Consider the following 26,358-nt stretch of genomic DNA (forward strand, 5'->3'; position numbering starts at 1 on the left):
TGAAAAGGTCTTGCTTTTCAGAGGTACCCTCAGGGGATGCGTAGCCATCAGCTCTAAGTCCCAGTTTTTGGTTGAGCAATTGCTAGAGATTTCACCTAGACAAGCAGGCAGCAGCTTACTAGGAAAAAGGCTGTCAGACAGTCATTGCAGAGGGCTGTGGGAGATTCTGACCCAAGGGTACATCTTATTCTTCAGACCAGGGAGAGGTAAGTCCAGCCCTGACAGCTGGCCAAAGACAGAGGGGCTGCGCTGAGTGGTGGGGGCAGGAGGCCCGGTGATGACACAGGGATGGGACAGGGCAGCACCCCAATGTCACTCAGTGTCAAGACAGGGCTTACCCATGCCAGATGCACCCAAAGACCCCATGATCTGAAAATTATCCATCACCATGCTGAAAGAACACACACAAAGGAGGATCCAGGGCTGTGAATGTGTGTGCGTAGTGGTTAGAATCTCAATTCCGCCTCGGGATGATCTGGCCACAGTCAATACTCAAGTTACAGGATACTCATATTCAATTCAGATTTGTACAGCACTTTAAAGGTGGTCAGATACATTGTGGGCCTCAATACTGATACCACAGAAGTCCAATATTGAGGATACATGACTTGCTGTGCAAACAGGCAGTGAATTGGCAGAGGGAGGCTCTTGGTCCTAAACGACAATGCAGCACCCACCACGTATCTCGACACGGGGCTTCCGGCATTCTGGGAACCACGTGTGGCCTCACCCCATTGTTGGTCCCCACTCCAGAAGGTCCTGGCTGGGATGCCATAGTTACAACTTGACGATCTTGAGTCTGAGGGTCCCCTGGGCTCTGTTCACTGCTGTCATGTTGGCTGACAGCAAAGTCTCACGTTGATTTATGGGAAAGTGAATAGCAATATGGTCTGCATCCACTGTTTAAAACTCTTACTCCAAAAGTCAAATGCTAAATGTTTTTACTCTACATGTATTTTGAGCTTTTGAGTTAAGATTTTCTTTGCACATCCCTCTAGGTTCCTCCCGGGAGGAGCTGTGTCTCTGAGGAAGGAGATGTCTACAGATTTCACACCAAACAAGGTAGGAGACTCCTGGGGGCAGAGCCAGGGCTTTTCTGGAGCAGTTCATTCCTGGTTTCCTGTTGCTTTTCCATTTCGAGCTGGCAAACCTTGTTTTGCTCATTAGCAGACGCTCCAGGAAGCCGAGCGCATGCCCTCATTGCTTCTGGCTCTCTGCCTGCACTTCGCCCCGTTCGCTGGCTGGGTGCTTGAGCTGGGGAGGAATGGATCAACATTGACTCTGCCTTAGATTAATGTATACTCAGGACATCGCCAGGCACAAAGTAAATGTTCAATGAGGCGTGACCCAGGAAATGGAATAAACATATAGAAGAAATTGCAATCCAGAAGCAGAAGCCACTTAGCCACAGAGGGCCCAGCCGGTGTCTCCCTCCTGATGCTGTGCGAGGTGGGCAGTGTCAGTACAGGCTCCTCTCACAGGTTCCCTGACCACTCCGTCCTACCAACGCTCTGTCTCTGTGACTTCTGTCTGTAATGGTTTTGGTTTTCCATGGGCAGGTATGCCTGGCCCAGCATCCCCAGCTAGAGAAAGGTCAATCTATGTAAGAGGAGTAACAGTCCAGGAATGGTCTCCGAAGGATGCTCCAGACACCACCTGCATGGTCCAGATACGGGGCCAAGACACCTACGTCGTACCTCTGCTTAGCACCCAATATCTCTGGGTCATGCCCTGCACCCATGGCCTCCTGGGATGATGTCCGCTTTGACTGCTTTTCACTGCCCCAGGCTGTCACTGCTGATCACAGAGGAATGGATGGATTCTACTCACCCTCCTGTCCAGCTAAGTCCAGTGGCTCAGAGCCCCGGCTCAGGCAGTGGAAACAAGAAGAAACGTGTCCTTCCCTGTGGCAGCTGCAGGCACCCTCAGCCGGTCCTACAGCAGGATTTACGACCACTCTGTGAGCTTGCCTGTCCCGCTAGGCAGCTTTCTGCCTCTGAATGGCAATCCTCCCCATGCCCGGCATTCCAACAGGGCCGCTTGTCACCTCAGGCGACCACAGGCTTGCCTCAAGGAGGTTGCGCTTCAGGTTTCCCAGCCTAACCAGCACCTCCGCTCCCCAGATCTTCCTTGTGACAGGCCACATGCTGCCCCAATTTGCTGATCATCAATCCAAACCCTCCTCCAACACCCCCAGGTGAGGGCTGAGACTGCTGGGAGGAGGGTGGTAGGGTAGAGAAGAGGGACTGGTGCCCCTGCCCCGTGGCAGCCGAGCTCCTTCTTCCTTCAGCTTCAGACAGTGGCTTCAATCCGTAATCTATTAAGTATTTCATCACATTCTCTTTCCTAGGGCTTCATTAATTTTTGTACAGCCAGGAATTCTCTGTACAACCAGCTTATTAGTAGTAGTTACATTTTGCTTTCCTGGGAGGGGATGAGGGGATGCTGGGACTGAGGCTGATGTAATTAACAAATGCCTAAGCACATGAGCATTCTGCAGTCTTGGTCCCAATTCCTAAAATGCACAGTATCTTGGCAACTATCTTCAGTACCCCTCACCCCTCCCCGCCGCTGTCACCCAGGCTGGAGTGCAGTGGCACGATCTCACCTCACTGCAATCCCCACCACCTCCTTGGTTCAAGTGAATCTCCTGCCTCAGCCTCCTGAGTAGCTGGGACTATAGGCACATGCCACCATGCCCAGCTAATTTATTTATTTTTAATAGAGATGGGGTTTCACCGTGTTGGCCAGGCTGGTCTCCAACTCCTGCGCTCAAGTGATCCACCAGCCTTGGCCTCCCAAAGTGCTGGGATTACAGGCGTGAGCCACCACGCCTGGCTTGGCAACTATCTTTTAAGCACGACCTGGTGCTTAAAGTCAGAAGAAAGAGGGGCTGGATTCTTAAAGGGTTAGGAGGACGTGGTCGGCCGGCAGAGCCATGGAGAAGCACTGGTGTTTTCCGGAAATTACACGGTGTATGGGGAGGCTTCCTCTGTTCTCCGGGGGGAAGGTAAGGCTTTCCCATCTTGGCTGCGGCTATCCTGCCTTGTTTGGTGTCAGTCCCTTTATGTCATTTCAAAATACCATGAACGAAAACTTGGGAATCTGGCTCTATCACAGTAGCCACTCCCAGGGCGAAGGTTGGAGAGGAACCTCAGCCTCTGGTCCCTCTCCCAAGGAGCCTGCCTATGATGCCATGCTTCCAACGCCACTCAGCACAAAATCCACATGCGGCCCTTGTGCCTCGTGGCTCCATGCACAGTGTGGGCCAAGAGAAAGGGCTGTGCCTGGGAGGAGCTGTCCTCAAGTCTCATCACCTGGGCATGTCTTAGGGCTCGGAAAGTCCTCCTCGGACATTTGTGTCGCCCAGAAAAGGGAAAAAGATACTGATGCTTCCTGACTTATAATGGGGTTACATTTTGATAAATCCAATATAAATTGGAAATATCATTAGGTCTAAAATTCATTGAATACACCCAACCTGCCAAACCTCACAGCATAGCCTGGCTCACCGTAAACATGCTCAGAACACACACATTAGCCTACAGTAGGCGACATCATCGGACTCAAAGCCTTATTTTATAATAAAGTATTAAATAACTTATGCAGTTTATTGAACACTGCCCTGAAAGTGAAAAACAGAGTGGTTGTGTGGGAACTCAAAAGTACAGATGCTATTGAATGTGTATCACTTCTGCACCATCTTGAAGTTAAAAATCGTTAAGTGGAACCACGGTAAGTGGGGGACCACCTGCACCTCACTTCAGCAGGCAGGGCTCAGGGTTTTCAATTCCACACAGAAACCACTGGGGGAGATAAACCTATTCCAACCTGCCCGTCTCCTCCCATCTCTTTTAACATCATAAACATCAGCAAAAGTGACAACCAAAGGAGGTGAGTGGAGCCACCCAGCCCCTTCCTCCTCATCGGCCCTTTCTCTGGGCTCCAGGTGGGATTGCGGGACAGGCCGGAAGACCCCCTCACCCACAAGGACTGGAGACAGAGCCCAAGGACCCTTAGTGGGGATGTCCGGTTCCCCCACACAACTGCAGCAGGGCTGAGAGCTGGGGCGCTCTGTTCTCTCCCATCTCGTCCTGTCCAGGGGCCCAGGAGTGTGGCTGCAGCAGCTCTGTTCTCCCCTCAGTGGCCTCCCAAGCAACCTCTGTCCAGCAGGAGCCTGGCCCCATTGCCTGACCACAGGGCCTGACTCTCCTCCCAACAGGGCCTGACTCGGTCTCGCTCCAGGGACTGTGTTCTGTCTGATGCTTCCCTGACATGCACTGAGAAACAGGGAAGGGAGAGTAAAAGAAGGGAAAGGGGATTATGCATGGGGCTCCTGCCTCCCAGACCTCAGGGGTGGCAGCTGGGAGAGGCTCCCCTGGCTCCTGGCCCTCCCTCAGCCTGGTCCACCCATCACAGCCGGCACTCAGGGGCCCTCATTAGGATAGGCTCTGTTGGAAGGGAGCAGGTCTGATCAAAGAAGTAAGCACAAAGACTTTCCACCTGTGTCTCAGAAACACTGCCTCTGTCTTTATGAAAAGCAGCCCGGGAGCCAGGCTTCCTCGGTGTTGCTTCTCTTTTGCGTTTCTTTCTTTCTTTGGGCAAGCTCAGCACTTGTACAGAGCACACAGGGATCATCTTCGGGGTCTGTTTGGGTTTTCTTCCCCTGGTCGTGCTTGTGTTTGGATCCTGCCCTTTCGCCAGCCATGACCTCCCACAGACCTAACAGGAAGCTCTGTCTGGTTCCATTGTTTGCCTTGACATGTACTTCCTATTCAGAGGAAGGGAGATTCCTAAAAAATATTACGCAACCTAAGCACACATGGGGAAATCACCGATCGGAAGCAACTCCCATCCTGTTTGACCACCTCCCCGGCTGATTACTGAGCGATCCCCAACAGAGACCAGAGGCATTCAGGGTGCCTTCACTGATAATATATCTCAGTACTGAGCAATGCTTTTATCCACCTCTGTCTGCAGATATTATTGTTTCTTCTTCAAGTCTTATAAAGACGTAGATTTGCAAATTAAGAACTGCCACTTACACGAATTTGTGAATAAGCCAGCTCGCTGACATCCTCTCCTGCTCAGGGACATACGTCAGCTTGTCCTTAGTGGGAGGCGGTCTGCAGCAGTGGTCTCCAGCTCTGAATAGTTGGAGGGTGATTAAATAACATGAGGTGACTTTCTCCCTGACTCTCACATGCACGTGCGAGCGGGCACACGCTCACCCCTGTCTCGTTAGACTGTTAATGAAGAAGTGTGGGCCATGTCACTGCCCACTGACCATGGCTTGGAAGCCTTCCCAATCCGTGGCTGAGCACTGGCTCCTGAGCTGCCCTTTGTGCTGAGGACTCTGCTGAGCTGAGCCCTGCTCTGCACTCCGAGTCTCAGTGATAGGTGTCAGGCACAAAACGTCCCTGGTGTCCCCAGTGGTTTAAGGATTTCGCTGTATTTGAACAGTGAGAGTTGAAGGCATTGAAGAGGCAGATGAAGGATGCTGTTGGGACACTCCCAAACGTAGGTGTCCCTCGTCAAGTCCTCAGACTTACTCCTGCGAGTCTTGTTGTATCGGAGGATGCTCCTGCTTGGGGCAGCCTCTTATCAGATGCAGAGTGGATCCTGTGTATATACACACATACAACACACACACCATACAACACACACACAACACATACAACAACACAAACATGCAAACACCACGCATGCACACAACAGACACGTGCACAACACACACATGCACGCACAACACACATACCACACAACACACAGCATATGTGCACACAAAACACACTGAATACATGCAAATACACACATGTGTGAAACATACAACACACATATGCATGCACAACACACATACCATACACAACACACACAGCACACATGCACATACAACACACTGAATACACATACACAACACACACGTGCACAACACACACACCACACACAAAGCAAACACATATACCATACACAACACACACAGCACACATGCACACACAACACACTGGATACACATACACACAACACACACATGCACACAACACACACATGCATGCACACATACCATACACAAAGCAAACACATACCATACACAGCACACACATGCACACACAACACACTGAATACACATACACACAACACACACATGTACACAACACACACATGCACAACACATACCATACACAGCACACATGCACATACAACACACCAAATACACATATACACATAATACACACACATGCACATATGACACACATGCACACATAAGCAAACATCTGGGCTCTTAAGGATTTCTCCAGGATTCGGTGGGTAATTTGAAGTTTCCTTCAATCTCTGAAACTTCAGACTGGGCACAGCTGGTGCTGGCAGGGTCTCAACGCCCCAGGTCAGTGGTGTGCACCCCTTGACCCACCCGGGACCTCTCATTATTTCTCTCTGTCCTTGCAACCCTGCATACTAAAAGCTTTTATGTGCCAATCACTTTTTTTACATTAAACATTTTTTATTGCTAAAAACCCTGTAACTTCCCTTCAGAGATTCTGACTATAATCAGATGACCTGTGGCTGTAACTTCAACCCAAATCAAAGACACATTCTGTTTCAGCATTGGCCACCTGGCAGGACCCATGCAGGCCCCTGGGGGGCTTTCTGAGTCATCGGGGAGAGGAAGAGCCACACCTGCCCTGAAGGAGACCTGGGCTTGCAGGGACCCCAGCCTACACTGGCCTACAGCAGCCTAAGTGTGGGCAGCAGGGTGCCACTGCCCTGAGTGGCTTATTTCCACACTGGGAGGTGGGGGCTCACTGTCAGGATGGGGCTTATTTCTAGAATTATAGTGTTTCCTTCCACCATCTGATAAACTGTGAGGAGAAAGGGTAACAGGAAAGGTCAGTTTTTCTTCCATTTTGCAGTATGTTGCTTGTTTTCCGCATCTCACCCATCTCCAGCATTGGCGAACACAGCCCACGAGCTGCCCTCCAAGCTCCCTTGGCCTTGTCCTGCCTTGGCCCTTTAATCCTAATGGGTAGCTGTTCTTCTCCCTGCCTTCCTTTCCACTAGGAACCCTCCTGGCTCTCTTCAATGTTCCTTCTTAAATAACAAGGAAAACAACAACAACAAAATAAAACACCATCCAATTTGGCAAAGCCTCAGGGGGCAGAGTCTAAGCAGCCCACTCACTCTGCAGGGAGCAGGTCAATTAGACTGCGGTCCACAAGAGCCCGCCAGGTTCCCCAGGCAGATGATGCCTCTAAGACAGAGCATGGGGCTATCCCTGATGCATGTTCTCTAGTCCCCCCCCCCACCACAAAATCCTACATTTCTTACAAGAACAATTGTGCTAGGAAGGCAGATTGAGATGTCTGGAAAACATGAGGATGTTTAAGATGTCTGTCCAACAGCAAGTGGAAAATAGCACACTCCAGAAAGCCTCAGGAGGGTCCGGCATGCACGGTAGGCGATGCCCAGGCTCTGCGGCCCTCAGGAGAATGAGATGCCCACCTGGTGGGCCTGGGAATGGCACTGGCTAAGGATACAGAGAAAGCCTTTACGGAAACATCTGGCATCTACTGGGCTCAGTGGGAGGGGCTGTTATTATCTCTGTTGTAAAATTCACTTCCACCTAGACTCCTTACCTCCCGACTTCCAACTGTCAGCTCATGCACATGGTTTTAAATCGTGCCTTGAGATCTTACAAAAAGTGTGGTTTTGGCCCTGAGACTTGATTCATTCTGCCACCTTCTATCTACCGAGCACCTCTAAGGGTAAGAAACCTAGCAGGACATACAGGGAGGTGGACAGGGAGCACACACAGACTTGGGGTGGATCCTGTGGACGTGGATGGGGGGCACCCACAGACTCGAGGTGGATCCTGTGGACGTGGATGGGGGGCACCCACAGACTCGAGGTGGATCCTGGGGAGGTGGACAGGTAACACCCACAGACTGAGATCTGCAGCTTAAAGACAGGGAGGAGCTGAAACATCCCAGATGGCTTTGCAAACCATGTAGGGCTTCTGGAGTGTCCTGACCAGGGACTGACATGTCCAGCTCACATTCCTTTCTATTAATAGCACAGTCTCTCCACTGATGGGCTGTCCTGGCAGAATACGCTAAGTTCATCTATTGGCTTTGCTCAAGGAATGAAAATCCACCTCCTAGAAGCAAATTCTCTACCTGGCTCCCTAGGAATAAAACTGAGAGAATCAATCTTGCTATGCATCAGCCCCCTAATCCACAGAGGGCATTTTAAAGTCTCCATATTCTAGCTACTACTTCATGACTTATTTGGTTCAAGGCTGTCAACCAAGAATTTTACAACCAGGAAAGCTAGCTATCAAAAACAAAGACAAAATAAACACATTCCAGATATACAAAAACTGGGAAAATTTGATGCTACTGATCTATCCACCTTATAGAAAGTATCAAAGAAAGCTTTTTTGGGCTGAAATCAAGTGAACACAGATAATAATTTAAATCAACATAAAATGACAAAGAGCACTGGTAAAGGTAACTGGGTCATTATAAAAGATAGTACGAATGCACATGTCTCTGACTCCCTCTTTTTTTTTTTTGGAGACGAGTCTCTGTCGCCCAGGCTGGAGTGCAGTGGTGCAATCTCGGCTCACTGCAAGCTCCGCCTCCCGGGTTCACGTCAGTCTCCTGCCTCAGCCTCCCGTGTAGCTGGGACTACAGGCACCCGCCACCACGCTCGGCTAATTTTTTTGTATTTTTAGTAGAGACGGGGTTTCACCGCGTTAGCCAGGTGTTAGCCAGGATTGTCTCGATCTTCTGATCTCATGATCTGCCCACCTCGGCCTCCCAAAGGGCTGGGGTTACAGGTGTGAGCCACCACACCCGGCCGTCTCAGCGTCTCTTAACTCATTTAACAAAGTGATTGCGGCTGGGCGCTGTGGCTCACGCCTACAACCCCAGCCCTTTGGGAGGCCGAGGTGGGTGAATTACCTAAGGTCAGGAGTTCAAGACCAGCCTGGCCAACATGGTGAAACCCCGTCTCCACTAAAAATACAAAAAACGAGCCGGATGTGGTGGTGGGCACCTGTAATCCCAGCTACATGGGAGGCTGAGACAGAAGAATTGCTGGAACCCGGGAGGCGGAGGTTGCAGTGAGCCAAGATGATGCTACTGCACTCCAGCCTGGGCGACTGAGTGAGACTCTGTCTCACAAAAATAAATAAATAAATAAGAAAGTACTGTATACAAATGTAAATATAATTGTATCATTGGGCCCAATACATACATAAATGTAATATATTTTCAAATAATGGAACCAAGGAGGTGAGTGAGAACAAAGCTGTTTGGGGGTAAAGAATTATCTCCTGATAATGACTTGAATACACCAACACAAATGAGGAAAACCAGAAATTCAAAATAAGGTTAATATCACAAAAACTGAAGACATATAATTGCTCTTTCATTTCTCAGCTTCTTTAAAGGAAACACAGTTACATAAAATAATAAAACAAGAAAACCTTTGAAGGATGAGGCCGCAAGGAAAGGGTCTGGGTAGGTTTACCTGGCTGTAGAGAGTGGGGCCTCCAGACACTGTCCTATGGGCTCTCGGGTACCCCACAGGTGCCATGAGAGGCTCCCAGGGCATCAAAAGCAGGGTTTGAAGGCAGTAACCCCAAAGCTCCTGCAGTCAGCATGGCCGCCCCCGGGTACAGTGAAAGCACCACCCTTCTGGTGTTTTCCATTGTGGTTACTCGAAACATTTCTCTCTCCCATTTACAAAACCACTTAGACAACTGGTTTCTCTCTGAGCTTTCAAGCCTCAGATGGCTATATGCAGAATCATGACGCTGGTCTTCTTTAAATAAGACTGTTAGACAAACACAACTGTAACCATAACAGGAAAGACCCCAGCACTGTCATAATAAGCATTTCCCAGGGCTTTCCTGCCCCGAGGCCGAGGGGCACCTGTGGGCTTGCTCATGCTTGCTGGCACCGTCGGGGCTCATGCATCAGCAGCTGGGCCACCGACCTGTCTCCTGCTCTGGCCACTCTTGGGCACCTGGTTTTAAAGAGCTCTGTGGCCCTTCCTCTGATGTAATGAAGTGGAATGCTACACATCCAGTAAAGATCTTAATACACACCACACTTAATGCATCAAAATGTCTCGTATCAGCAGACAGCCCAATTAATAAAATACAAAGGCAAGCCTCAGTTTCCCTACTGTAAGTGAAGGGGTGGGGAGGCTGACCAGTAGGGTGACCCACCTCCCAAACACTGTATAAATCCATGATAAAGGCCTGAAATGCCCGCCGATGACACTGATTCTCAATGAGCCAAATTTTAAATACACACCCAATTCAACAAGAGCCAATTCAACAAGAGTCCTAAGCTTTACCTGTCATCACGGGGGGCCTGGCCGGCACACAGCCATCAGAGTCTCAATGAACCCTGACCACCACCTGCAGCCCCATGCCACTTCTTTCTGGGCACACCCTTCCCTTCAAATGCACTTGTTTGTGTTTGTCCCTGGGAGATGGGAGGTGCCTGGCTGCTGCACACACAGGTGGGAGGCATGCACGTATGTGTGCATGGGTCAGCTGAGCATATTTCACACACGTCTGACACCTCCGAAACCAAGACGCAAACATTCTTGACCTCTGCCTGTCCAGCTTCACAGACTGCACATTTTACTGCTCTGCTGTAATTACAATGAAAACAAACAAAATGCAGTCTTCGTGATTAACTAGAGCTCCTGCTGTGTGCCATTCAGCACAGTGTGAGGATCAAGGCTTCCTGGAGCCCTGGGGAGAGGACAATCACCTCCACATCATTGCTTTGTTCTGCATGACCGGAAGAGCCATCAACCAGGGCTCTCACTTTACACCTATGCAACTACAAAGGGCCCTGACCATATATGTGTGACAGAGCCAGAAATGTTGATGTGTCCACACAACAGAAGGCTAGCTCACGGCCCCCGCTGTTGGGCCCCCACTGGGCATCTTGGTAGAAAGGGACCCATGTAAGCCACTTCAGGTCAAGTCTTCATGCTACTGACCTCCTTCCTGCAGACACAGCCTCCTCTAAAGGGAGGGAAAGGCTCTCCATCCAGAGAAGGGCACACGGGGCTGAGAACACCTCAAACAGACCAGCCTCACTGGCTTGTAAACAAAGTGGCCTTCCTCTCACAGCAGAGGCAGGATGGGGTTCCGAAGTCACCTGCCTGCCTGGCTTGGTCCATTTACCTTCCATTCCTCTCTACAGGGGAGGAAGAAGTCCCTCCCCTGGAAACATGCACTTAGGAACTTGGTTCAGACACACGCTAGGGTCACCGGAAGCTTCGGTGCGTTCTGTCCCTGGATTGCCCGTGCACAGTATCAGGCCATAAGATTGCAAGTCTTCTCTTCACCCTCTGCAGGCCGCTTCTCCCATGGGCATCTGTTGGCCCTGGACAGCCTCTCAGTTCTCAGCCATGGGCCACCTGCCCAGTCAGATCCTGCATCAGGCACTCCACATACAAGATCGGGAGCCCTCTTGCCTATGACCAAGGTGTCCCTGTGCCCACCCTACAAGCAAAAGTGCCAAGTTCCACAGAGGGTAAGTATGGAGCTGGAATTAAAACCCAGATACAGCCACTGGGAGGCAGATGCTTTCTAGATGCTTTCTCCACCTTTCTCTGGCCCAGAACCCACTCAAGCCAACTGCAGCTACTCTCCCGCTTTGGTGGTTCCAGGTAGGGCACATGCAGCTCCCTGACCCTGGGTCACAGGTACCCCTCACTCACCTCACCTGGGCCTTGCCTAGCACTTGAGGTCAGCAGTGACTGTGCATGGCACCTTGGGTTTAGGCGTCAGTTTGCATGGTTTTCCACTAGGGAGAGGAAAGTAAATCACAGGGCTGCCAAAGGTCACTAGCACACTGCAGGCTTATCAACAACCGCCAGGAAAGTCTCAGGAATGCATTTATTCCCTAAATGCACTGAGAATTTAGAAAATGAAAAGATCCCAGAGAGCCTCTCTGCTCTCAAAAAGGTATTCCCAGGGTTGAGATAAATATCACAAATAGCCCTCCACCAAGAAAAATTACAATTACTACTTGGAAAAGATCTCTCTGGCCAGGGGAGAAAAGAGAACCTAAGCAGAGAAAGCCCCTGGGCACCTGAGGACATGGACGTCGTCTGCAGAGCCCCTGTTGTGCACGGCGTAGCACACGCATGACTGACAGTTTCTAGAGCCATCCCCACAGTGCCTGGCCCAGAGGCTGTCCAAACACCAGACGCTCTTGAAGCCGGGCAAACAGAGACCTCCCAGAGACGTCAAGGAAACTTGTCTGAATAAAGCTCATTCCACACGCATCTATGTTAAGCCTCCATGAAGCAAAAGTAGTGAAAGGAACCAAATCAAGAAAAACAAATTCTTCCTCCGTAGGACGTGAGAGCAAGTATAGACATTATCACAATTCAAGTTACATCGCGGTCTCCCTGTCACCAACGTCTCCATAAATAACACACCACCCAAACATGGTAACTGCAGGACATTGTGGAAGAAAATAACAAAACAAGCTCCTTGGGATGTTAAGGCATGAAGGGCCCCGGAGAGCCCTGACTTTGCACAGAAGGAAAATCAAGGACTCTAGTCCACCAATAGGCCCACGACAGCCCATGCCTCACTGTCACACAACCCAGGAGAAATCACAACAGAGTAGCCTGGAGTTCCAGCCTCCCCTTGCAGGCAGGTATGTAGGATGCCCCAGCTCTGGATGTTAGTCTCAGGGGGCCTTGGGTAGGCTCAGCTGTCAGAGCCAGCCCTCTGCACACTTAAGAGCCAGCTGCTCAGGAGCCAGCAGCAGCTGCAGGTCTTGGTGCTCCTCACGGCCAGGAAACCCCTTCATCAGACCCAGGAAGGCCAGAGAAGCCTACACTTTATGGATTCCCCAACCTGGCTTTTGTAAGGAACTTCAGCCGCAAGCCGCGCAGCGTGTTACGGCTATTACACAGGATCTGGCAGTAGGTACGTGTCAGAAAGTCTCTGATGAAGCCAAACAGAAACGAGTGCCCCGCCAGCACAAGGCTCTCCCTCCTTCCCGAGGCAGGTCACCCAGGTAGAGAGCACATGGGGATGCTCTGTGGGCAGAATCTGGGGAAACAGCTCGAGCTGAAAGGCAAAACCCCTGACCGCAGAGCGTTCTGGTCAAATCCAGCACAGCCAAGGAGCTCGGCACAGGTCACTGCCCCTGGATGGGTCCTGCTCTGACCTTTCACTATTAGAAAGGACAACAGCAGTGCAGCCCACTGTCCTCAAAGCAGCACGTCTTGCATGTCTGAATTACAAACCAGAACTTTCTGGCAGTCATCACTCAGACACGGCTGCCGCAGTCAGGCTCCCAGAGGTACTGGTGACCTGCTGGTCAGTGCAGGGATGTTAGGAGCACAGCCAGCTGTGGCCTAGCCTGGGGAATTGCGGAATGACCGATTGGATTCCTGGTGAGGACAAGGACTGGTGGCACCACCCACACATTGTTCAGAGGCTCACCGCCCTGGCCAGCCTACATGGTTGGATTGGCCCTGGCAGGTGTGGGCTGTGCTGAGGGCCCAAGGAAGGCTCCAATACACAGGAGGTGATAAGGCCTAGAGGCTCTGAGCTACAGAGACCCCTGCAGAAACCCCGGCTGCACAAGGGTTTGTGGTCCTCTCAGCTCTGCAGTTTATTGCTCTTTAAAATGGGGACAAGACCCCCTGACTGGCTGTCACAGTGGCCACTGCATCAGGAACCCCTCAGTAAACATTTCCTTCAGCCCCTACAAACAGCCCCAGGCTGTCCCCCACTCCTGGAAACCTTGCCACTAGGCATTATTAAGGTAAGTCTATTACTTCGTAAGCCTCGGTTGATGGGGTAAGTCTTACCGGCCGCCAGTTGCTTGGTGTTTCCAATGTCTGGGCCGGATAAGCTCCAGATCAGAAAATCTGCCTGGCAGCCCAGGGATGGCAGGGCTGCCAGGGTCAGCAAATAAGAAAGTGTACATGTGTGCAAAGGCATGTGGATATGTGTGTGCACATGTGGTGCCAACCAAGCAGGGAAAGAAACGCTAGAATGGCGAACACAAAAGCCAAGCTGGTCTAATTCACTCTGAGCCCAGGACAGCCCTGGCCCTGGTGACAGGGAAGCAGTGTGCTGTCTGTGTTTACTGTGACTCACTGGGAAAGTGGGATTTCCAAAAAAGCCTCCACTCAAACAGGCTGGCTGTCTCCTGTCTGTAAAACACACATTCTTAGCCCTGGTTTCTGCATTTGGGGACCCTTGGTTTTCTCGGACACTGAGACAGGGAGCTCTAGCTGTGTAATTCAGGAAAACAGGCAATGAAGGTGTCAGTGGCTTCCCTGAAGCGCAAACCAAGGCACTGAGAAGGAAAGTCTTCTTCCTGGGACGCGTGGCAGGCAGAGTCCGTCCTGCTCCAGTGGTCAAGGAGAGAAAGTAACTCCTCACTCACCACGAACTTGGGCCACAGTTTCCGGGCTGACAACTTTCCAGCCAGACTCTTGGTGTGCCCTTCACAGACATCAGGGCAGCTGCCATTTACAGGAAAGCCATGGGGCTTCCTCCTCCCTCCCTCCCCTTCCTCTCCCTCCTTCCCTTCCTCCCTTCTTCCCTTCCTCTCCCTCCTTCCCTTCCTCTCCCTTCTTCCCTTTCTCTCCCTCTCTTCCTCCCTCCTCCCTTCCCTTCCTCTCCCTTCTTCCCTTTCTCTCCCTCTCTTCCTCCCTCCTTCCCTTCCTCTCCCTCCTTCCCTTCCTCTCCCTCCTTCCCTTCCTCTCCCTTCTTCCCTTTCTCTCCCTCCCTTCTTCTCTCTCCTTCCCTTCCTCTCCCTTCTTCCCTTTCTCTCCCTCTCTTCCTCCCTCCTTCCCTTCCTCTCCCTCCTTCCCTTCCTCTCCCTCTTTCCCTTCCTCTCCCGCCTTCCCTTTCTCTCCCTTCTTCCCTTCCTCTCCCTCTTTCCCTTCCTCTCCCGCCTTCCCTTCCTCTCCCTTCTTCCCTTTCTCTCCCTCTCTTCCTCCCTCCTTCCCTTCCTCTCCCTCCTTCCCTTCCTCTCCCTTCCTTTTCTCTCCCTCTCTTCCTCCCTCCTTCCCTTCCTCTCCCTCCTTCCCTTTCTCTCCCTCTTTCCCTTCCTCTCCCTCCTTCCCTTCCTCTCCCTTCTTCCATTTCTCTCCCTCCCTTCTCCCTCCCTCTCCTTCTTTCATTCCCTCCTCACTTCCTTTCTTTCCATCATTCCTCCCTCCCTCTTCCTTAAGCCCACATCATTTAAAAGCAGGAACAGCTGACTCAATACCTCCTGGCCACAGAACGAACAGCATGATTTGATGCTGCCTGTCCAAGAAGGACTTACCTTCATGTCCACATGAGCAAGAGAAGCTCCTGCCCCAATGGGCACTTTTCCAGGATGCTGAGTGAATGTCGGCTGCAGAGTAGACAAGAGGGATTCGGTGGCTTTTGGGCTGCCTAGACACAGCCACTGAAATACACAGCGCTGCTACATGACATTCAAATACCATAGAGGGCAAGTCCTGGGCAGCAATGTGACCCGTGCCTGGTCATAGGCTGTCTGAGGGCAGAGGTGGAATAACTCCCTCCAGCATGAAGAGCTGCTAGTTCCCCACCCATCTCCATCCACCACTGTTCATGAAAAACACATAAAAATGCTGTTTGATTAGGCAGAGGCTGATGTCAGTCTCTGGGACAATGGAAGACAAGGGACACCCCCACCTGTTGCCCACCCGGCACTGCCACCTAAGACACCCTGAAATAAAAATCCCACTTCACTGTTTTCTCCAGTGATTCATTCATCAATAGCTTGATGTATTCCCTTTCCCTGATTAAAAGTTAACTCCACACAAAGATGAGAAAAGAAAGATGAAAACAAAACTTAGACCATGAGGACTAGGGAAAAAGTAATAAAGATTGTGGCCCAATCCCATTGGCAAATCCCCTTGAAGCTCTCAGGCCAGTGCACCTAGCAAAGGGGCTCCTGTACCCTTTACACACTAGACCCTCAAAGGTCCAGGAGTGGACTGAACCTGGGCCTTGGTGTTAGTGACTGATCCCGAATCTGCCCTGTTTCCAGGAGAGAGCACTTGTCTCCCTGTTTCAGTCAACGGTAAGTCTGAAACATCTCCTTCCTTGCAAGCAGGACATCGCATTGCCGCCCATATCCCTAAGGACACACTGTCAACTGACAAGCCCAGAGCACCTTCCAAGCTTGCCCCAGGACTACGTCACAGCATCAACTTCCCCCACCTCCCAGGAAAACGCTGAACCAGACCCAGGTGAAACAATGGGCGACCTGTCCATGGCAGGCTCTCCAACTGAGGGGTCTTCCTTGTCTACCTTTCACCTCCACTCAGGGGACAGGGCTCAGTGAGGGGCCTCCACCAGGTCCTCAGTCACAGCGGCCAGGAGCACGGGCCTGGCCTCTCCCTCCAGACTTCGCAGTCTCATGGAAAGGCCAGGTATTAATACGAAGCACACACAGGTTTACATTTGTGAGGAGGAAAAAGAGGACAGTAAGAGAGTATGTACATTTACATACAAGCACACACAGGGAATCTTCCTCAGGGGAAAGGTGCATCCTACTCACTAAGCAAGAAAACATTTCCTCTTCCCCTTCCTTTCAAAGGCCTCAATCTGCAGGACGGAAGCAGCAAAAATGAAAGGGGCAAAAACGAAAACCAATTTAACTGTCTTCTCTTTCTGAAAACTCTGCCTATTCAAAGCACAAACAGTCGGCAGGATGGTTTCATTTCCTTGTCTTCATTAAATCAGGAAGCTGAGATTCAGCAGAGATTCTGGCCCCAGAAGTAGCTTATCGGAAATGACCATGAGTTATCACCCCAGTGTCCTCCACATGTTTTCTGGTAAGTAGTTTCTTTACTTAACTGAGAAGGTTGTTCCAACAGTTCTTAAAAGGTGTCCAGATTCCCAAGCCTACCTCATACCACATTTTCATAATTATAGAGGTGATAGCAACCTTGGTGAGAACAACTGTCAGGATGATTTTGATGGGGTTATTTGCTAATTTGGCCTCTTCTGTGAATAAAGATACCCAGTTGGCTCACTAATATGAACCCCCGTCCAACCCTGAATGTGTCCACAACCCCACAAACCTTCATACTGATCCTTAAAATGAGAACAACTCAGACATTCACTGGTGGTGGTGAAGTTAACTGAATAAAGCACTGCTCCTACGCTCTGTATTCTTAGAGCTTGGCTCAAGTTTCACCAGTGGGTGGTATGGGGTCTGCTGCAAGCCCAGTGTGACCCACTCCCTGTGAGATACTCCCAACCTAGATACACTATTCTGAAGCCCCAACAGGTTGCCTAAATTTGATTGGGAAAGAGAAATGCCACACACACAAAGCAAGCGTTGCACACCTGCACATGTACACACAGACACACACACACACAAACACTAATCTTTAGACTGCCACCACCATGACACGGGTACCACCTTGTGTCTTTTAGCCTTAGGAGGACCTGCAGGCTTGTACAGTGTTGGAGCCATCTCTGCTCTTTCCAGAGAGAAATGACCTAAAGGAGTAACCTAACCTGAACCACAGAGCCCCACACAGGTGTTCAATATCCTTCCAGAGCATTTCTCTAGCTTTTGAGACCAGAGCGGGGCACGTGGAGAGCACTGCCTCGCTGAGCCCACCCGCAAGAATTCGGACATCCACAGAGGGCAGATACTGCCCTGGAGAGGCAGTGCCTCCAGCCTCGAAGTACCCATCTGTTGGCTTAACTGGAGCGCTCATGGGGCACCGCCCTGAGCCACTAAAGTCCCAGCAATGAGGGGCTCCTCTCATGGGAGCGGCTGGCACAGAAAGAGACAACCGCACACCAACGTTAAGGGGTGCAGTTGAGACAGCAGGAAGTGAAACCCGGCAGAAGACAATGAAATTATCTGCCCAGTCTTCTTCTCCCAGGGTCATGGGAATAGTCATGGTTTCTTCATGTGTCTCAAGTTTTAATCAGCATCTCCGATGCCGTGTTGCCAGACCCAAGGGAGCATCAGCCCAGTGTCAGAGGCAAAGCTGAAGGAGGCTGGTAACATTTACATACAATGCGTCAGGCCCCATTCTAAGTACTTTACAGTATTAACCCATTTAACCTCCCCAACAGCCCAACGAGGAAGGTGCTGCCCCCACTTTACAGATGGGGAAACTGAGGCACAGAGCGGCAACTTGCCCAGGATTATACAGCTAGAAAATTATAGTACTGACTCCTCAGTCTGCACTCTAAGCCACTATGCTGCTGCATGTTAAAAACTCTAGAAAAACGTATTGATTGTCCTCAGGTCAGACATCCAAAGGTCTGATATGAAGAAGTCTAGAAAATGTTAGGAGAAGAAAAATGTGATTTCCTTCATGTTTTCCTCTAAGTGTCCTTGCTAGAGGGGTTGGCGAGGCAGTCATGCTGGCTGCCACTAGCCCAGGGAAATTCTCATGTGGGTTAGGAAAAGCACCCCTTCAAGACAAATCTAGGATAAATGTGACGTGAATGGTGCCTGGCCCCTGAGTTGTATGGTGTATAACCTACGCATCTCAGGGCCCAGGCACCATTCCCACTACATCTGACAGCCTTAAGAGCTGTGGGAGGGGAATTAAAGAGTTCCATGCTTTTAGAAAGAAGAAAATGCAGTTCAAGACAAAATACTCATATATTACTTTCTGGTTTCTGCTCCCTGAACAATTATTTTCTTAAATTACAAATTACAAATCTTTGTGTGTCAACCTCTATAGTAGTCTTTGCATCTAAATCAAAGAGAAGTCATGGTCTCCACTTGGCCTGGTGGTTTAATAACCACCTGTTCTATTATATGGTCTATTTTCCAGACAGCCTAATTCCTTTCCAAATGACCCAGATACAATCATTTTTATCAAAATTCTAAGCACAGCCCCAAGCACAGGCTAAACCGAAAGACTGTTAGTCAGAATAAGAATTTGCTGCCTCAACATCTTAGATCCAGCATGAAAATCATGGACACAAGTGGTGTTTCTGCTGCCTGGATTAGAAAACAAGTAGCAAGCCTGGGAAACCTGAGAGCTGGGCAGCAAAAAATGCCCTCGCCAGCCCACCCAGAGAGCGGTGCCCACGTCCTGAAACCACATGGACACAGCCTATCCTGGGGCCCCTTTCTTTGTAAACACTTCTGCCTCCCAAGGAAATGAACTAATCAAAGCACCTTAATCAAATTTAAAGGGTAGGCCGGGCAAGGTGGCTCATGCCTGCAATCCCAGCACTTTGGAAGGCTGAGGCAGGCGGATCACTTCAGGTCAGGAGTTCAAGACCAGCCTTGTGAAACCCCACCTCTACTAAAAATACAAAAACTAGCCAGACGTGGTGGCGCAAGGCTGTAGTCCCAACTACTCGGAAGCCTGAGGCAGGAGAATCACTTGAACCCAGGAGGTGGAGGTTGCAGTGAGCTGAGATTGCACCACTGCACTCCAGCCTGGGCAACAGAGCAAGACTTCAGCTCCAAAAAAAAAAAAAAAGAAAGAAAAGAAAGAAAGAAAGAAAAGAAATTAAAGGCTAGACATGTGGGTCTAAATTCAAACTGATGGATTTTGCTTTTTGAGGTTCAAGAAGACTAGGGTGATTGACTACAGTCAGTCCTCTACTTCAGTCCCCTACTTACGATGGGCTGACTTAGGACTTTTCCACTTTATTATGGTACAATACAATACACAAACCATACTTCACATAGCTACATAGCCACTGTTTTTCACTTTCAAGACAGTATTTGGTAAATGACACAGATATTCAACACTTCATTATACAACAGGCTTTGTGTTAGATGATTCAGCCCAACTGTAGGCTGATTACATTAGCCAGCCTAATGTATATTGTTCTGAGTACATTTCAAGTAGGCTAGGCTGAGCGATGAGGTTCTGTAGGTTTGGTGTATTACATGCATTTTCAACTTATGATACTTCCAACGACTGATGGGTTTATCGGGACATGACCCATCTTAACTCATTCTTTCATTCTAGTTTGCCTGAAATATCCCTAGTTTTAGCACTGAGAGTCCCACATCCCAAGAAACTCCTCAGTCCCAGGAACACCAGGACAGCTGATCAACCCATGACAAAGCTAAAACTGAAGGCCTGTAAAAAAACAAAGCTTATAAAACGAACCTGAGGAAGCAGTTTCAGAAGTAAACATTAAGTTCAGAAAATTTTGACAGTTTGCACCCAAATATTCCTCTGAAAATAAACTCTGCTTCTGTTGAACGATGTAAACTTCTAAATTAAGCCTAAAACATCTTTTTAAATTATAATGTTGAAAGTTTGGGGTTTTTTTTCCTCCTCTGAGACAGGGTCTGTCTCACTCTGTCACCCGGGCTGAAGTGCAGTGGTGCAATATTGGTTCACTGCAACCTCTGCCTCCCAGGCTTAAGCAATCCATCCTCCAACCTCAGCCTCCTGAATAGCTCAGAATACAGGCCTGTGACACCTCACCCAGCTAATTTTTGTATTTTTTGTAGAGATGGCATCTCACTATGTTGCCCAGGGCTGATCTCTAACTCTTTGGCTCAAGTGATCCTCCTGCCTTGGCCTCCCAAAGTGGTGGGACTATAGGCAAGATCCATTGTGTTCGGTCAAAGTTTTATCTTGTTTTATTTGGGGGGTACTTTTTGCCAATTTAAGAACATAAGGTTGAGAACTCAAAGTCTAGAACCCTGGAACCCATTCTCTTAAAACTCACTATGTATTTTAAAGGGATTAGAAAACTGGTATTAAAAATATTAAATATTTGGTATTTTTTAGTATATCTAATTTTTTTTTACTATTACAAAAGTTTAACAAAAAGTATCATATGAAAATGTACATGACCTAATTTTTACATCATAGTAAAATAGACCCTATGAAGAGACGACATGGGTTTCTCTGCAAAACAGCCATTATTTATACTCGTTCCAATGCTTCTAACATGATGATACTATTTCCTCATATTACCACCATTCCAATATTGTTCTGTTGCTCACCAGTCGCCATCTCCATGCATTCATCCACCACAAGACTCATAAAGGGATCAAATGTCTGCAATATTCCTTGGACATGCCTGCCACCATTTAATTTCAATGACAACTTCTTGTCCATAAACTTTTTCAACTCGGGAGGGTGAGCTTTGCTCATGGTGTCTACTCCATGGGTTCACAGATGCCTTGGAACATAATGCACGGCCTCCCTCATGCTCCCACAGTAGGCCCGGTGTCTTGTGTCTCTCTAATTCTTTATTAAAGATAATTTGGGCAGGGCATGGTGGCTCACGCCTGTAATTAATCCCAGCACTTTGGGAGGCTGAGGCGGGTGGATAACCCAAGGTAAGGAGTTCGAGACCAGCCTGGCCAACATGGTGAAACCCCCGTCTCTACTAAAAATAAAAAAATTAGCCAGGCATGGTGGCAGATGCCCGTAATCCCAGCTACTTGGGAGGCTGAGGCAGGGGAATCACGTGAACTTGGGAGGCAGAGGTTGCCATGAGCCAAGATCACGCCACTGCACTCCAGTCTGGGCGACAGAGTGAGACTCAATCTCAAAAAAAACCAAAAATAATAAAAATTTGAAAAAAAAAGCTATGCAGAATACAATGTATATGCCTAAATAACGTTAATTTAGAAATTTTAAAAAGGTAATTTTTAACATGGTTTCACTTTTTTGGATTTACTCCAGGTAAGTGATTTGACTTTTTTGTTCTACCTAAATAGCACTGGATATAATTATTTCCCAGGGCTTCAAAATCCTGAAAATCTTAATTCCCTATTGAAGCACTTTTTTTTTTTTTTCTAAAATAGCTAATTACTAAACTACAACAAACATAGAAGTTGAATTTGGCAAGTTTTAGTAGTGTGCTTCTAGGTCCTCCTTTGATATAAATATGTTTTCCATATTTGCTCATATTCAAAAGTTTTCTAAATTTAGCCCAGGAAACATACCATCATCATTATTATTATTATTATTATTATTATTACTACTGTTATTATTTTGTTAAAGGTTTTTCTGTATTTATCATGTTTTGAAAAACAAATTCTAGATCCTTTAAAATCCAGTCCATTATTACTCCATTTATTTTATTAATATTAATAAATATTTAAGCCTGCTAAGTTTTCCGAGTACATCAAAATTACAATGATCGTTTCATGAAGAAACGAAGTCGTATATAATACAAGCTTACATTGCTAAGCTCAGAGGTGAATTCAGAGCTGATGGAGACTGTTAGTTCATGCATGTTTAGAAGCCCCCATGTTGGCTCTGTCCGACCGGCAATGGGTGAGACGTCTTCCCCAGGGCTTCCAATGTTCTAAAAATTCTTGTAACTTGGTTCAGGTGCCTTTCCCTAAATACAAATTCCTGAATTATATCAAAACCTTAGGGAACATTCCTAGGAGTGGAGAAAAACCTTAAGGACAGAAAAAAACAAGAATTCTAATTAGACAAAAAAGAAAAAAAAGAAACACTGTTTTACCCTCAAAAACACTGATGTCAGTCATGGTAAATATACTAAGTTTTCATTTATATTTCACTGACTTAAAATTTTGTAGAAAGAGATCTGGTGCAGGCCGGGCACAGTGGTTCACACCTGTATCCCAGCACTTTGGGAGGCCGAAGCGGGTGGATGACAAGGTCAGGAGATCAAGACCATCCTGGCTAACACGGTGAAACCCCATCTCTACTTTAAAAAAAAAAAAAATACAAAAAATTAGCCAGGCATGGTGGCAGGTGCCTGTAGTCCCAGCTACTCCGGAGGCTGAGGCAGGAGAATAGCGTGAACCTGGGAGGTGGAGCTTGCAGTGAGCCGAGATGGCGCCACTGCACTGTAGCCCGGGCAACAGAGCAAACTTCTGTCAGACAGAAAGACAGAAAGAAAGACAGGAAAGAAGGAAAGAGAAAGGAAAGAGAAAGGAAAGAGAAAGGAAAGGAAAGAGAAAGGAAAGAGAAAGGAAAGAGAAAGGAAAGAGAAAGGAAAGAGAAAGGAAAGAGAAAGGAAAGAGAAAGGAAAGAGAAAGGAAAGAGAAAGGAAAGAGAAAGGAAAGGAAAGGAAAGGAAAGGAAAGGAAAGGAAAGGAAAGGAAAGGAAAGGAAAGGAAAGGAAAGGAAAGGAAAGGGAAAAGAAGGAATAAAGGAAGAAAGATCTCATGCAGGAGGGAACGGTTCCTTACTCAACGATTCTCCAGATACCCAACGAAAACAGGCGGATACCACAGAAGCTCAGTCTGATCTGGCTGGAACACCGACCACCCAATCCCCTCAGACAAGTCTCTGGCAGCCTCCTGTGAGCTCTGGTTTTCTTATGGAGCCATGGCAATAATACCAACTTGCTCGGGGATTTTTGCGAAGATTATGTATTAGGTTTCCTTCCCTCTATCTTAAAAATCACTGCTCAGGCCCTCTTCTTTTACCAAGTAACTTTTCAACAGAAACCTGAAGAAAGTACCGGATAGGAGTGGGGGGTTTGCTTAGCTGAAGTTAACGAATGTAGTTCTTGGCCAGGCGCCATGGCCCACACCTGTAATCAATCCTTTTGAGAGGCCAAGACAGGGAAATTGCTTGAAGCCAGGAGTTTAAGACCAGGCTAGGCAACATAGTGAGCTGTGGTCTCCACAAAAAATTAAAAATTAGCCAGGCATGGTGGCATGCACCTATAGTCCCAGCTACTCAGGAGGCTGAGCTGGGAGGATCACTTAAGCCCAGGAGTTAGAGGCTGCATCTCAGCCTGGGTGACACAGCAAGACAAGGAAGGAAGGAAAGAAGGAACGAAGGAAGGAAGGGAGGGAGGGAGGGAGGAAGGGAGGGAGGGAGGGAGGGAGGGAGGGAGGGAGGGAGGGAGGGAGGGAGGGGAGAGAAAGAGAAAAAGGAAAAGAAAGGAAAGAGAAAGAGAGAGAAAGAGAGAAAGAAAGAGAAAGAGAGAAAGAAGGAAAGAGAGAAGGAAGGAAAGAAGGAAAAGAAGGAAAGGAAGAAAGAAAGGAAAGAAGTGCAGTACTTCATTTTTCTCTTCACTCACAAAATGTACTAATTATTTGCTTGCACTTGAATATTCAAACCTATTTAAAATACATGTTTGGTCGATTAATGTCTCAAGGTTTCTGTCTGCATTGCAATTGTCTTAGACTGGAATTAACTACAGGGTAGTAACATCCATTTAATTCCACGTGGAAAATGCCATTTGCAGAGCAGGCCTGCATAAACGACTTGGATGCGGTGAGAAAATGGAGCTTACCTAATAAAAACACTTCTCAATTATCCTACCAAAAGGAAAAGAATGAGAGAGAGAACACATCACCACAAGAGGCAAAACCATAAAACTTTCAGGAAACAATATAGAAGAATATCTGTATGGCTTCAAGGTTGGGGAAGATTTTTAAAACAATAACCAAAATGAGCACATCAGAAAAGAAAAAGATTGAGAGAAGTGACCTTGTTTATTAAAATTAAGAACTCCTATTCATCTGAAACCAACATATATAGCAATGAAATAATTAGTATCCAGAATATATAAAAAACTCCTCCTAATATAAAAGATTAACAATCAAAAGAAAACAGGCAATGGACATTGTGGTGGATCGTACAGTAACAGCCTCCAATTGATTCATGTTCCCCGGATCCAGGCCCTTGGAATATTCCATCCAAGGTTGCCTCTAGATTTGACAGCCCTGTGACTTCCTTTGGCTAATGAGACAACAACAATTACGATGCAGATGGAGGTTTAAAAAGTGCTTGCACATTGGAGTCTGCCTTTTCTTGTTGCTTACTGGGACCCTCAGTCCACCACATGAAGACGCCCAGGCTAGCCTTTGGGGGATGAGACCATGTGGAAAGGAACCCAGGCCATCCTTGCTGCCCCAGTAATCCCAGCCAACACACAGAACTGTGAGCTACGTAAACGGGTATTGTTTTAAGCCTCTAAGTTTTGGGTTGTCTGTTATACAGCAAATCCTGATTGATATAGGATTCTCCTTCACTGGCCATCAGAAACTAACAAAGGAAGAGCTAACGCAGCCAAAGGTATTAAGGACACTCACACCTTTGTTTATAAAGAGAAGCTACCAAGTGTAACCAGGCAAGAGTTTCTGCACAGAAAGAGCACAGCGGGCTGGACTGACACGTGGCCACCCATGCCTGTCTAAGGTGGGAAGAAGAATGGTTTTGCACAAAAACTCCCAGGAAGTGTCCTCAGAGGAAGGGTCAGGAGCTGTGATGTGCGGGCCTCGTCTGGGAAGCTCAGCTGGTCTTGCAAGTTTGCTAAGTTACTTAGGAAGTAAACTGATCTGGAGACTAACGGGAGTTCAGGGAGGAGACTGCGGAGATTTGGAGAAATGGCTCAAGAAAGCTCTTGAAAGCCATCCTTGATGTGTCACTGATTGCAGGACTTAAGAACTCACTGCAGCACAAAATCTGTGGGCATCTGTGTGGGGTGTGACTTCATTCTGCTCTCCCATATCTCATAGCTTCCTTGTCCTCTGCAAATCCAAACTCCATGTTTCATGTCTCTGGACAATATCCATACACCCATGGGATTATAGTCCCCCAAACATGGGAAAATGAAAAATTAAAATGGTTTTACAGTTGAATGTAGTTGTGATTACAGGAAAGATGCCACATCAACTCAAAAAGTGAAGGTCTGACCAGAAAGAAACTAACCAGCATCCTCCAACATGAGTCCTCCTCATGCTCTGGGAACTCTTCCTCAAGGCCGAGCTGCAGCACTGGCCTGGAGCCCTAAGTCAGAGGGACCCTGGCATTCAGTCTGTGTCAAATACACTCACGGAATGGAAGGAAGACACCCCCAGCATCGCTGTCAGATCAGAAGCACATGGACGAGCCAGGGCGTGTGACTGCAGTTCAACTCAGAGCAAGCGAGGTTCTCCAGGCTCAGGTATCATCTCTACCCCTGCATCCCCACTGCCTCCCAGTCCATCTGAGCTGAGACATCCAGCCTTAGGATGAGCCAGGGCAATTCCACCAGGCACGTTAACTCCACAGGTCAAATGAGACACTTGCAGGGAGATACTCTGGCTGTGTGTGGAAGGGAAGGCTGGAGGGGACTACAGTGGTGGAACATCTACACTTTCCAGCCATCCTGTTAGGCATGATATTCCTTGGAGTATGCAATGGACTGAATGTATGTGTCATCCCAAAAGTCATATGTTAAATCCTAACCTCCAAGGCAATGCTATTAGGAGCTGAGGCCTTTGGGGAGGTGACTGGGTCCTGAGGATGGAGCCCTCGTGAATGGGATTAGTGTCTCACTACAGAGGCCTCGGAGAGTTGCCTTGCCCCCTCCACCACAGGAGGACACAGTGAGAAGGCACCATCTGTGAACCAGGAGGCCAGTCTCCACCAGACA

At 48.3% G+C, this 26,358-nt stretch overlaps 1 protein-coding gene and 1 pseudogene across 1 annotated transcript in view; both read right to left on the bottom strand.

Annotated features, from left to right (window-relative positions):
* The window catches only part of LOC105471836 (SH3 domain containing ring finger 3), a 373,482-nt gene that overhangs the window by 230,845 nt on the left and 116,279 nt on the right, over positions 1-26,358 (bottom strand). The gene's annotated exons all lie outside the window — the stretch shown is intronic.
* Positions 15,208-23,763, bottom strand: LOC139357940 (small nuclear ribonucleoprotein G pseudogene; annotated as a pseudogene).

Source organism: Macaca nemestrina, chromosome 13, assembly GCF_043159975.1.
Source record: "Macaca nemestrina isolate mMacNem1 chromosome 13, mMacNem.hap1, whole genome shotgun sequence".
Classification (NCBI taxonomy): domain Eukaryota; kingdom Metazoa; phylum Chordata; class Mammalia; order Primates; family Cercopithecidae; genus Macaca; species Macaca nemestrina.